This window comes from Callithrix jacchus, chromosome 10, assembly GCF_049354715.1.
Source record: "Callithrix jacchus isolate 240 chromosome 10, calJac240_pri, whole genome shotgun sequence".
Classification (NCBI taxonomy): domain Eukaryota; kingdom Metazoa; phylum Chordata; class Mammalia; order Primates; family Cebidae; genus Callithrix; species Callithrix jacchus.
The window spans coordinates 44,991,504-45,004,925 of NC_133511.1; the positions used below are offsets into that span (position 1 = coordinate 44,991,504).

Consider the following 13,422-nt stretch of genomic DNA (forward strand, 5'->3'; position numbering starts at 1 on the left):
TTTTGAAACAAAATGTACTCTTAATTATGATGTTATAATGCCAGTTAGTAGCCTACTCCCATCTTTCTCATAATTTTCGTTTATAAAAAAATTATATCTTTTTTTTTTAATGGTATGAAATCCTGACACCAACAAGGATAATGGCAATAACTATAAATATTGGAACTTTACCTTTAGACACTGTGCTTTGCTTGGAAATTAAGATACATGATCTCACACAAATTTGCATGTATATAAATAATAATACATATTATTTCCACTTTACAAATGAGAAAACAAGCTAAGATGTTTTAAGTAACTTGCCCCACCTCATTCCAACTGACCAGTAAATGGCAAGTTGGAATTCAAATACAAAGCTGATTTCAATGTCAAAAATCTTCTCAGAGCCTGTCCCATTTTTTCCTCATTGTTTCATTAGCGAAAGTGCCGGGGTAGACAAGCATTGTTTGACAGTTTTCTAATTTATCGGTGTGTGGGCGCCAGCGCTTCATTCCTGAGTATGTACGGATTCATGCATTTAACATACAGTTTAGGCGTTGCGGCGCCGCTTCCTTTCGGCTCGGCTGTTGTCCTGAGCAGGAGCCGCAGGGCCCTAGGCAGCCATGGCGCCCAGCCGGAACGACATCATCTTGAAGCCCCACTTCCACTAGCACTGGCAGCGGCGCGTGGCCACGTGGTTCAACCCGCCGGCCCGGAAGATACGTAGACGCAAGGCCGGACAAGCCAAGGCGCACCGCAGAGCCCCGCGCCCCATTCGGCCCACCGTGCGCTGCCCCACGGTTCGGTACCACACGAAGGCTTCAGCCTGGAGGAGCTCAGGGTGGCCGACATTCACGAGAGGGTGGCCCGGACCACTGGCATTTGTGTGGATCCCAGGAGGCGGAATAAGTCCACCGAGTCCCTGCAGGCCAACGCGCAGCGGCTGAAGGAGTACCGCTCCACAGTCGGCTTGTTCCTCAGGAAGGCCTCAGCCCTCCAGGAGGGCGGCACTTCTGCTGAAGAACTGAAGATTGCCACCCAGCTGATGGGACCGGTCACGCGCATCCGGAGTGTCTATAAGAAGGAGAAAGCACGAGTCATCACTGAGGGCGAGAAGAATCGCAAAGCCTTCGCTAGTCTCCGCATGGCCCGTGCCAACACCCGGCTCTTCGCATTCGAGCAAAAAGAGCCAAGGAAGCTGCAGAACGGGACGTTGAAAAGAAACAATAAAGCCCTCTTGCGGACTTGCAGTTTAAAAAAAATACAGTTAAAGTACATTGGGAGCGACACACTCCTCAGAAAAACAGAAACAAACATTTATTGATGTTCTGTTATATGCCAGGCACTATGTTAGGCTCTAAGATGTGGTCCCTGCTTTAAAAGAACCCTAATCTCACAGGGAGATAAATTATTAAGACATGTACTTTCAACAGAAGGTAGTGAGTTTAGTGAGGGGCTGTCAAATACACTCACAGACCAGGGGCATCTAATGTAATTGCGTCTCTGAGAGACTTTGGTGCCATCTACTCATTGTTTTCAGATGTACAAGTTTGCACAGTTAACAGAATTCTAGAGGGAACCAATGTTGCTAGCAGTTCATAAAACTGAGAAAGCAAAAATAGCCAAAAGTAATACTACTAATAATAAATGAACTGGAAACTCCTACTCAGAAAGTTTCCTAGGCTCTCCACTTCCTCCTGAAGAATGGAGCTACTCAGCCAGGCCATCTGCATGAAAAGTCCCCCATCCTGCCTGCCCTGCCAGAATTCCCCTGCAAAGGCTCCCAGCCCAGAATCTGCTGAGTGGGCAGCAAGCTCCCGATGCCTGCCTTCCACTGCCAGGTGACTTGGCTCAGGCATCTCCCAAAAACTTTGTACCACAAGACCTGGAAATGATTGCCTTTGTTCATCGCCAGACATTAGAAACAAGTATCTGTATCAGAAAAGTAAGTAAATACAGGAAACCAGTATGGGAAAGAGAAGGGTGCAGCAGACAAATTAAGGAGAAGTGAAGACAAGAACTAGAGACAAAACATCTCACAGGAGATGCAAAGAGAGCCCTTGAAACTTCCTAATTTGCTGCAAGTTTTAATGAGCCTAATTGTACTTTCCCCATCTTGAATTTTGTGCAATCTCCTTATTTTCTTTTACTAAATTCTTGTAAGTGTGTTGTCAAGTGGGTTTCTGTTTCTTCCTACCAAAAAAAATACTTGACTAGAACACCTTTGACTAAAATTCTTCTCTTTTGAGTCATACATTTATCTTTTTAACTCACTATTTTGCCTCAGGAGTGAGACCCAGCCAGAGCTATTCATTATCCTGCAAATGAATTTAGCCTTTTGCTGCCTCTATTTCTTGGTTATAGGTTCCTTCTGCTCCAAAAGCCTGCTACCTGCATGTCCAAGTATCTGTATGTCAGCCAGGCTTTGAGCCCCAGGGGAAACCTCCTCCATTTGGCTTCTCTGAACCTTGCTGGCCACAAGTAATCTCTCACTATTCCATATGTGGGTCTCTTGATTCCCATGCTTTCTTCCTTATGGCAGAGCTATTAGTATACCCAACTTATCTTTCCTAGTATATTATACGCTCCTGGAGGCAGAGATTTTGGTCCTACCCTTTACAAACTTTATCAGTGTTTTGCATATAGTAGGCACTAAATTCTGCTTATAAAATTAGGGAACAAATGAATGAGTTCAAAATGCCAGAAAGCATAATGAACTAAAAACTGTCAAAACTCCAATTTTGGAGGAAATAAAAACAAATAGAGAAATTAGATTCTATCAAACCTATAGGCAAAAACCAAATTAAAGTATATATTGAGATCAGTGCAAATTCAAGCAAACCTTGAACTTAATCTCTAAGGTTTCTTCCACTACAAAGTAAAATAAAATAAAAATCTATGCCTCTGTTATTCTATACAATAAACATCTACAATACTCTGTAGGGAGACCAGAGTTTAGAAATCAAGTGTCAAGATGGTGCACATTTTTAATGATGAAAAGACAATGCTTTTATCCATTTACCATAGTACTTATCATCATATAATATGATATGCAATTATTTCTATACCTATTTGCTTATGATTTCTCTCCTACTGAACATACTGAAATGTGAGCTCCATCAGGAAGTGATCTTCATTTTATTCATTGATGTAGCTCATGTGCCTAAAGAGTGGCTGGAATAGAGGTGGCACACAATAAATAATTGCTGAAAGAATGATTGAATAATGAATGAATAGGAAATATAAAAACACACGAGCTATAGCCTCTGTCCTCATTAAACATCCAGCTGTCTTTAGTATAGAAGACACTGCCCTGCCCATATCCTTCACCAGACCAATGCCCTTATCCCCCAGCTGCTCTAAGTGTTGTTTGCTAACAGCTCAGAGCTACCCACTACTCCTGAGAATTGCCCTCAGCGGCTGGAAATATCTTTTCCAGAAAGGCATGGGAGTTGCGCATTATCTCCATAGGTGGCCAGTAGCCAATGACTTGTTGATGAAGGGCTCCAAAGTAGTGCCCTCACACCACTTGCCCACAGCACCTCTCAGTGTGGGAAGGTTTTGCGATGTCATTCACCATTTAGAGTTCCTCAAGGGATCAAAGCAAGTGCAAATCTTCATCTGTTCCCTCCTCATTCCTCTTCTCTCATTCCCTCCCTGACAAGTTTTACCTAAGAGCACTCTCTCAATAAATCACTGGCATAAAAATCCCTGTCTCAGGCTCTGTGTTAAGAACCCAACCTAAGACATTTGGAGTTATCTATTATCTATTACGTGCCATGCACCATTTTTAAGGCTTTATAGTCAGTTGGAAATTTAATTTACTTTAACCTTCATAACCAATTTGCATGACAATTATCACCCTGATTTACTCAAGCTCACAGAGGCTAAATCAATTGCTTAATACATTCTACATGGTCAAGGTGGGATCCGAACGTCAATCTACTTAACTCCAGAATCTCAATGTCTCACATAATTCTTCATTATTGCAAAAGTCCATTATCTTAGAAACATTTTGAATGACAATAAAAGAAATATAAGAGGTTTTGTGGCTGATCCTCAGTCAAGCAGAATATGCAATTAATCACAACTGCCCTATCCCTAAAATTCAAGGTAATCAAGTAGTCTCACCTTTCCCAAACTGGCTCTCTCCTTTCACATTCTCATGAAAGTCTGACTTAGGAGTTCATGTATTAGGTAGTCTTTCAGTACTTTTCACTGCCATCAGACCTTTTAGTAAATTCTCAGCACTGTGAAGAAGCAGATATCTGTTGACCTTTTCTGTGGATTAATGAAGACATCCAGACATTGAGTGATATTCCCCAAGGCCACATAGCACATCTTCATCAGACACAATCATTTCAAATTCCTTCCCCATGCTTTAGACTTTGGAATTGTTACCTGGTTCCAAATCCACAGCTTTCACTCTCATTGAGAGCAATGAGCCACTGATGGAAAACTGTTTTGACTCCTGTCTCTTACTAGCTTTGTCTGATTCTACTGGTCAAGAATATGGTAGAAACATGTATAGGTGAAGAGGGATCAGCTTTCCAGAATAGCCTTTGCAGCCTCATAGACCAGAAGAAAATGGAATTTGGAATAACTAATATATTGAACTAAAATCTAAAAGAATTTTATATCAAGAGAAATGGATAATTTGGATACTACTTTTCTCCTTGGGATACTTGGACTACTTTGCTTTCGTGACCTGTGTCTTTTAGAAATATATTCTGTTTTCATAAAGGAGATTTTGAAGATGTAAACACTTTTACAATTTCTTGCCTAGCCCAAGTAAGCAACGATAAATAATAGGTAGATGTATTATAGACCAAATGTGGCTTAGAATAATAAAACACAAACATAATGTTTATAGAATGGGAAATTATAGTGCAATTGTGGCTCATAGATGCCTCTGTTTCTTTCAGAGGAATTAATAGAAAGAAACATGTTAGATTATGAATTTCTATGTTTTTTCTGTCATTGGTATTTTTTGTTTGTATCAAAGCAATGCTCCAGATTGTCAGGTCCTATCTATATTTGATTTCCATTTGGCAACAATGGACTTTGCATCACAAAATAAAATATAAAAAGGGGGATTTCAGATAGGTGTCTAATATAAAAAAGGAGAATTGCAAGATGATCGTTAATATATAAAAAATAAAATTTTTAAGTACTTTCTGTAGAGGGATATACTTTTTTTCTTATTTTGAACAACTCCATGCTCTAAAGCTAAATCTCCCAAACCAAAGCTTTCCAAACATATATTTACACTGTAAAAATGAATACTTGGGTATCAATATCTTCAGTAATGATTATAATGTGAAACTCAGAGACAACATCATCAAGTGGACAGGCCAGTTCCCTGGGCCTGGGGGCCTGGCTTCTAGCACAGTACAAGATAACTTTGTAATATTTGACATTTGGCTTATTATTTCTTGGCTTCATTTTCCTCAAAATTATGTATTAAGAGAATAAAACTAGACAGCTAGGGTTTCTTCCAGCTCTGTATTGATGTGAATTCACATTTATGAAATGAAAGTTCTGTGGTGAAGAATCTCAGAACCTCCATAATAGCTTTTTCAAATTAAGTAAATTTTATTTCTCAAAATATTTCTTTCTGGAGTATGGTGATATGATGGAACCTAGTGTTCTCTCCAGAAATGTATGTCATGTTGAGACCTGTGTATATAAAATATACTGGTATTATTATTGAAAGCATGTTGAGGACAGATATATGATCAAGGAAAATAGAACAGATGAAGTGAAATGAAATTATACAGAAGAAAAATCTGAGTAGTGACTCTGGAGAAGTATTCAAGACTAAAAACATTGGACAGACAACATAAATCTAAAATAATCGGAAGTTGGATCCAAACAAATCAGTCAGTACAGGAAGGGTGGAGCAAGAGAGCCCAGAGTCTGGGATCAGAGAATAGATAATAATAGCACTGAAGGACAGAAAGCATCACAGAGAGATCAGATTTGAGGGCATAGCTTATTTTCCTCTCTATGCTGTTAATATTTCCCTCTTGGTATAGGTAGCTGTGCCCATAAGGCTCATTTTAGTCTGAATAATATGAGAAGTAATACGGATGAAGTAAGATACTGCTTCAAATATTAAGTAAGATACTGGCAAAGATTTTTGAGAGTTGCTTTCCATCACAAAGCACTGGAAGAAGATAACTTTTGAGTTACCAGAGGCAGGAGATAAGAAAGAAGAAAGACATACGTCCTTGTGTTACTTCATCACTTATTTTGCCCTTGCCCTGTATGGAGGGAAAACAAGCCACTTCTTACTTCCCTTATATTCTCATATCAAGCTGAACCAGCAGAGCTAGCACAGGGAATGTGATCTGAGTAATGAAAGGAAGGCCACAATCCTCAGCCGTATGAAAGAACCCATACAATAGCTGACATATCTTTGCCTCTCTCACAGCAACCCCTCATGTGCTCTCCACAAGAGAACAGCATAGAAGGCCACCCTCCATAAGGACTCCTGCTTTTCCACTTCCATCTGGTTCTGTGTGAAGATGCTCTGACCCATTCCTGTCATAAGAATATATGGCAACACAGAAGGTACTGTGGACACAATAGAAGTTTCCCTCCCAATGGAGAATTCTTATGTATCAAATGACTAGCTGGAGAGAGATGTTTTGATTTATATTTTCAATAAATTTTCTAGTTGCCCTTCAGGGAGGCCACAGTGGAAGCAGAAAAGTACTGTGCTTTAGGAATCCAGGTGAGAGATGGTAGTGAACTGGAATTCTAACATTCACCTGCGTCTGTTTTCTTCACCTTCCAAGCACATTAAAGAATTCTTTTGTATTCCATTTATAATTAAGTAGTGCCATGTAACTGGTTCTGGCCAATGGGTTAGAAGCAGAAATGATGCATATCATTTCCAGACTAAAGAACCTGATTGCTAGGTGAGATTTCTCTGTGCCTACTTACTCCTCCAACTGTCACTGGGGGCATTCCAGATTGTGGAGTCTTTCCAGTGAGGGGCCTGGAGTGAGAAAGAAGTGGAGCAGAGCTTCCTCTTGATATGCAAGGTACATGCAGCCTAAGTGATAAGGAAACATTTGCCATTTAAACTGCAGAGAAATGGGGTTTTGTTCACACAGAATAACCTAGCGTACCCAACAGATGTAGAAATTGTGAAAATTAATCAGAATCAGGATACAGTTGAGAACTTTAGGTGACTGGACTTTGAGACAGATTGGAGATAAATATCAAAAGGAAGAGAAATCAAGGATTAACACAGAACAATAATGAGGCCAGTGATTAGCAGCAGCTGGCACTGTTAATCAATTATTGCACTTGCTCCCATTGAGCTCAACACAGCCTCACAATCCTTGTTAACTCAATGATAGAGAAATGAACTAGGGTGAGAAGGAGAGATAAGCCATATGACCTGCCATACCTGGGATTGTATGGTTGTATTAGTATATTTTCATACTGCTATAAAGAATTGCCTGAGACTGGGTAATATTCAAAGGAAAGAGGTTTAATTGACTCACAGTTGGGCATGGCTGTGGAGGCCTCAGGAAACTTACAATCATGGCAGAAGGAGAAAGAAGGAACCTTTTTCCCAAGGCAGCAGGAATAAGTGCTGAGTGAGGGAGGAAGAGCAGCTAATAAAACCATTCGAACTCATTAAAACACTCACTATCACTAGAATAATGTGGGAGAAACTGCCACCTTCATTCAATTATCTCCACCTGGTCTCTCCCTTAACACATGAAGATTATAGGGATTACAGTTCAAGATGAGATTTGGGTGGGGACAGAAAGCCTAACCATATCAATGGTCGCTTGCATCTTCTAGCTTTAACAGTCTGACTCCATAATGGGCCCAATGAGAACCGAATGGTTGGAGATTTTTAAAAATCATTAAATTAATTAATGGATTGGGATGAAGTGAATACAACTAAATTCATTTCGACCTCCCCAAAAGGTAAAATTGAGAACATTTCTATGTCTTTACTAACTACAGAGAAAGCCAGGAAATAATAAAAGCATTAAAAGAAGTCCACTTAATAAATGGTTTACAATAACCAGAAATAAGAAAGAAATAATTGTTCTTGGATAATAGCTGTTGATAGATTTAGGTGTTCAAAATACATTACCCTAAAACCAGTATTTCACTGAACTAGATTTAAAAGGAAATTTTAAAAGCCGTTTGTTGAAAAAATATTGCCTTTCAAACAGCATGGTTGCTCTGATGCTAACTGAGTGACTTTGCACAAGCCACGCTAGCCTCTCTGAGTCTAAGTTTAGTCATTTGTAAATCAGGAGTGATTATGAGGGTTGTTTGGAGAATTAAATGTAATAGAAAACTCTTGGCAACCTACACAGTGCTAGTCTAATACATGGAATTATTTATATTTTTAAAGAGTGAACTACAACTATAGGGGCTTCTCTTTTATTTTTGAGCCCATGTATGATCCTGATGAGGCTGCAGAGTAAACATGAGAAGTCTAAATTACCATAAATTCAAATCATGACACAACAGCATTTTTAATACATCACTTGCCCTCTGATCCTACCTATCAACTCATGAGAGAGAAAATTAAATCCACGTTTACTGTGAGCATTATTAGAACTAATGAAATCAACAGAGGATGCTCTCATTAATTCAAGTATTTGCCGAGAGATCTGCTGTGAGTCTGATGGGCTTCCCTTTGTGGGTGACCCGACCTTTCTCTCTGGCTGCCCTTAGTATTCTCTCCTTTATTTCAACCCTGTTGAATCTGACGATTATGTGCCTTGGGGTTGCTCTTCTTGCAGAATATCTTTGTGGTGTTCTCTGTATTTCCTGCAATTGAGTGTTGGCCTGTCTTGCTAGGTGGGGGAAATTTTCCTGGATGATGTCCTGAAGAGTATTTTCCAGCTTGGATTCATTCTCTTCGTCCCCTTCTGGTACACCTATCAAACGTAGGTTAGGTCTTTTCACATAGTCCCACATTTCTTGGAGACTTTGTTCATTCCTTTTTGCGCTTTTTTCTCTGATCTTGGTTTCTCATTTTATTTCATTGGGTTGGTCTTCGACTTCAGATATTCTTTCCTCTGCTTGGTCAATTCGGCTATTGAAACTTGTGTTTGCTTCGCGAAGTTCTCGTATTGTGTTTTTCAGCTCCTTTAATTCATTCATATTCCTCTCTAAGTTATCCATTCTTGTTATCATTTCCTCGAATCTTTTTTCAAATCTTTTTTCAAGGTTCTTAGTTTCTTTGCATTGATTTAATACATGATCTTTTAGCTCACAAAAGTTTCTCATTATCCATCTTCTGAAGTCTAATTCCGTCATTTCGTCACAGTCATTCTCTGTCCAGCTTTGTTCCCTTGCTGGTGAGGAGTTTTGGTATATGAACAGATACTTTACGAAAGAAGACATATGTGAGGCCAACAATCATATGAAAAAATGCTCATCATCACTGGTCATCAGAGAGATGCAAATCAAAACCACATTGAGATACCATCTCACGCCAGTTAGAATGGCGATCATTAAAAAATCTGGAGACAACAGATGCTGGAGAGGATGTGGAGAAAAAGGGACACTTTTACACTGTTGGTGGGAGTGTAAATTAGTTCAACCATTGTGGAAGACAGTGTGGCGATTCCTCAAGGCCTTAGAAATAGAAATTCCATTTGACCCAGCAATCCCATTACTGGGTATATATCCAAAAGACTATAAATCGTTCTACTATAAGGACACATGTATACGAATGTTCATTGCAGCACTGTTTACAATAGCAAAGACCTGGAATCAACCCAAATGCCCATTGATAATAGACTGGATTGGAAAAATGTGGCACATATACACCATGGAATATTATGCAGCAATCAGAAATGATGAGTTTGTGCCGTTTGTAGGGACATGGATGAATCTGGAGAACATCATCCTCAGCAAACTGACACAAGAACAGAAAATGAAACACCGCATATTCTCACTCATAGGTGGGTGATGAAAAATGAGAACACATGGACACAGAAAGGGGAGTACTAAACACTGGGGTCTATTGGGGGGAAAAGGGGAGGGCCAGTGGGAGGGGGAGGTGGGGAGGGATAGCCTGGGGAGAAATGCCAAATGTGGGTGAAGGGGAGAAGAAAAGCAAAGCACACTGCCATGTGTGTACCTACGCAACTGTCTTGCATGCTCTGCTCATGTACCCCAAAACCTAAAATCCAATAAAAAATTAAAAAAAAAAAAATTCAAGTATTTGTTAAGCAGTTTATGGTAATAATCACATAGACTAAGTTGCCTTCTCCCCACGCCCAAAGAAACCCAACCTCTAAGAAGCTGATAGAAAAAAAATGTCTCTGAACCTAGTTCCCAACATCAATTTCTCAATTCCCTAGATTTTAACAATGGAATAAGAGCATGACAGCTGAGCATCAAAATACAAAGGTAGTGAAGGAAGTAGGGGAGACCATCAAAAAGAATCTCTGAGTGACCTTTCAGTTTAATGCCACAACAACAACACAGCAGCATTTTACTCATAAGGTTAGACAAACGTGCTACAACTCTATTACAGGTCTGCCATAGAAAGCAGAATAAACTGGTATTGGCAATAATTTGAGAGTATAATTTAATCCAGTAATGGGTGTGATACAATTTTAAAGAGTGTCTTTAATGAGGTTCTAAACAAATCTGACCAAATCTTGATTCTTTTCCTTTGGGATACTCAGTAAATTATAAGATGTGTCATGTCTTTTCTCAAAGTCATTAGTATTAGTTAACAGCTAATTGAGTCCTAATTTTTGATATCAAGTTTCCTCTTTGTATCTATATCCAGGTCTACACAGCACAAGGCAATTAAGCAGAACAATTATACGGTAAATTTGGGAAAACTGACCAATAGGGCACATCAGACTATAAATCCACCTGGAGTAGGCTAATTCGAAATTATCTGATGGCCTGTTTGAGGAGTATGAATTCACAGGATGGGTTCTGGTTCTCCCCCATGACAACAGTTTTAGGAAATATTTGTTGAATACTTATAATATGCTGGCACTTACATTCAGCACTAGGAGCACAAAAATTATTTAAATTTCTCAGGCCTTAAGATGCTTACAGTCTACAGACAGGAAAACAAACCACATTGACACAATATGGTAAGTGTTTAAAGAGATTCACAGGTGATGTGGAACTTTTAGCACATCTTGGCTTCCTTAAAGAGGTGATAGCTGAGATGAATTTTAAAGATACATGAGAGTTAGCCAGGTGACTAAAGGCATGAAAGGGCATTTTAGATGCAGGTAACAGCTTGGTCGAATATAGGTACTGTGTGTTTGGAGACAAGGATGAGCTCAGTTTGAGATGTGTTGTGGGATAATGAAATAAACCTAGCTGGCATTTTGATATTGAAAAAAAAAAAGCTCAGGGAATAATAAAGTGCTGGTTATATAGATTTGGAATCATCAACTGTTGAAGAAAACATGAAGCCAGCAAAACAGATCAAGGGAAAAGATCAGAGGGTAAGATTGAGACCCTGGGGAACACCCAAGCTTAAGGAGCAGGAAAAAGATAAAGAATTCATGAAGGAGCAGCAGAGAAATGATCAGATTGGTAGAAGAAGAACCAGGAAAGAAATCCAGAATGTAAAGTTTGAAGCAGGTGGCCAACAATGACAGGGAAACACAAAAATGCAACTAAAATAGGCCTAAAATAATATGCCTTCCATTTAGCAACATGAAGAGCATTTGTAACCTCTTAGGAAGAAATGTTAATGGCATGGGGGTCACAGGAGGAAGGAAGAAAAGCTATTGCTTGGATTGCACTTCTTGACTAAGAACAGAAGTTGAAGAAAATCGAAGTTGAGAAAGGACAGTTTTAAGCAGAAAGAAATTAGAGAGCATTATAAGAGGAATGAACAGAACCATTAGAAAGTAATACATTAAATATGTAAAGAATACAGAAGATAGTCAAAGGGAATTCTGTTGAAATGTGATAGGTGGAGAGAATGACCTTAAATAGAATGGTACTCTTAATAATTTTGGCCGCAGTCCACTGTAAGGAAAATATCTCACTAAACACCCAGTATATTCCCAAAGATATACACATCTTCATATACATAAAACAAAGTTTGCAAGATAATATTTGCCCTTACTACATATTATGTACCCTGATATTTCCTTTTCTGTTCTATTTTATTTCATTAAAGCATGCTAGTCACAACCCACTAAATTGATTTCATGCTCCACTAACCAATTAAGGCTTACAGTTTTAAAGAACACTGGAATGAGAGAAGAACTCTTCAATCTCTAAAACAGAGCAGAATAAATTAAGTTGGGTAGAGATGAGGCTAAATATACACTTATAGGGAAAAAACTGAGGCATTTCAGGCCTGATGACCTCAGATTTCTTGAAGTAGGACTTGAGGTCATGTGTTGAATATGAGTAGAATGGAGTCAAGTAGAGGGTCAAATGAAAATGGTGATGAATTGGAAAGGTCACTGAAGAAATTGAAGAGGACACTGAACAAAGACAAGCAAAAGGCTACACTGCACTGAGGCTAGCAGCACTGAGGACCCACTGAAGCCAGAAATCAATTATTTATTATAGCACCAGCCCAGATGGCTCTGCAGATCAGACTCCCAGTCCCACCAGGTTTGTCAGACGTGTTTGATACTCCTATACCAGATAATCTAGTAAATTCTCAATACTTGGTCACTAAATGAATGTTGAATCCAAGATATTCCATCCCTATGAGCTGGTTTACTGCCTGAATTTGAAAATATACCACTGACATCTCAATTCCTCTCTATCTCTCCGTCATGTGGGAAAGGCACAAGGCACTTTCCTTAGACTTTCTCCCTGTCCCTCCTCCCTGCCCCGCAACACCATTAAGACTTTTCTTTGGAGAATTTGAACTCAGAGAACTGTTCAACTGTCAAGTCAACAGCACCAAGCACGGCACTTGGCATCCTATAGGTACAAGTCATTGAATGACTGACATCTAGTTTGCAATGTATTGTAGAAGTATGCTATGTAACCAGCCTTTGTGTTTATACAGTTTGTCCAACAGAACCATATTATGTGATGAAACTGTGACGGTTTGAAACAATCTGGCTCCATTCATTCATTCAGCAAATATTGATTGAGCAGTGACTACATGCCAGGTACGATTCTAGGTGTGGGGACAGAGTGTGAATGAGAACAACATGGTACTTGCACTCACGTTGCTAACATCCTCTTTCAGGGAGGAATAGAGATGATTTTGTTTTGTTTTGTTTTGTTTTGGTGGGGTGAAGAGAGGGGAACAATAAACATGCAGGAAGGCAGAAAAGCATGTGCACACTTGAGGATGGGGTACAACATGAAGCATGGTGCTGGCATGTCCCAGAAGCTGAGAGAAAGCCAATGTGGCTACAGCCCAGTGATGGAGAGGACAGGGTCCAGATTGTACAGGGCCTTGTGTCGCATTAAAGACATTCATTT

The 13,422-nt window shown here is 39.5% G+C and overlaps 1 pseudogene; it reads left to right on the forward strand.

Annotated features, from left to right (window-relative positions):
- The first annotated feature begins 551 nt into the window (after positions 1 to 551).
- Positions 552 to 2,166, forward strand: LOC100406259 (large ribosomal subunit protein eL13 pseudogene; annotated as a pseudogene).
- Positions 2,167 to 13,422: the final 11,256 nt, after the last annotated feature.